Below are 1,123 nucleotides of genomic sequence, written 5' to 3'. Positions count from 1 at the left end.
TTGTCAGGTTTCCCCACAGTAAAGTTACTTTTTCCCCATGTACATACAGTGTATCTTTAGGATGAAGACATATGCAGACCAACACTTTAGGAGAGGGGAGTTAGCTCCATTTCCTTGATGGGTAGCTGAGTGTTGACATCAATTATTTGGAATTCTTCTGCACAGGAGAGGGGTATTTAACCCCATTCATAAAAAAATTAATAATTTACTTTTTACCAGTGTAAATATCTGGATAGTTATTTCAATCTTTTGGTTATAGTCCAACACTCCTGTATTTGGTTGCTCAGTTCTTTCCTGCTTTGACTATTGAAAACATTATCCATTGACTCTTATTTTCCTTTGACATATTTGCATCTCTGTGGATTTTTGTCCCCTTGGTTCTGCCTTATTTTCTGATACTTCAAGATCATCCTGGCTTTTTATTTACTGTCTCAGTCCTAGTGTCAACAAGTTCTTCAAAGAACCCTGGCTCCTTGTATTAGAGAATGGTATTAAAATCTTACATGTGTGAACTAAATGTGTTTAATAGACTGTGCAAGCAAGTATATGCATGTATTCCAACTATGTATATACACCTAATTGCCAAGATTTCTGTGTGGGCTTTAAGATGGCAGCGTAGGAGGATGCTGGGCTCACCACGTCCTGTTGATCACTTAGATTCCACCCACATCTGCCTAAATAAATAACCCAGAAAACTTCCAGAAGGCTAGCAGAATGGACTCTCTGGAGCCAAGCATAGACAAGAGGTCTACGGAAGAGGGTAGGAAGGGTGGAGAGGTGGCGTGCACTACATGGATTGGTGGGAAGGAGGTGGGGTGATGGAGGGGCAGCTGGCCCGGCAAGGCAGAGCCCCCAAGACTGACTTGCAAAAGCAGAGGGGCAGGACTGCATGAGTTCTGACAGCCAGCAGGACTTATCTGGAATGTTATAAGTCAACAGCTCTGCTCGGAGAGTGGGAGGGAGAGTGGACACCGGGAGGGAGAGGTGTTGAGCCCCAGAAGACAGAGGTCAGCTTGGAGGGAGAACAAAGGCGCTGGCCAGCAGCATCTCCCTCTCCCATCGCCCAGTCAAAATCCCAAAGGGAACCAGTTCCCATCACCAAAATTGCTTCCACCGCACAAAA

The sequence above is a fragment of the Panthera tigris genome, assembly GCF_018350195.1.
Source record: "Panthera tigris isolate Pti1 chromosome A3 unlocalized genomic scaffold, P.tigris_Pti1_mat1.1 chrA3_random_Un_scaffold_106, whole genome shotgun sequence".
NCBI lineage: Eukaryota > Metazoa > Chordata > Mammalia > Carnivora > Felidae > Panthera > Panthera tigris.
This window is presented reverse-complemented; position numbering follows the sequence as displayed.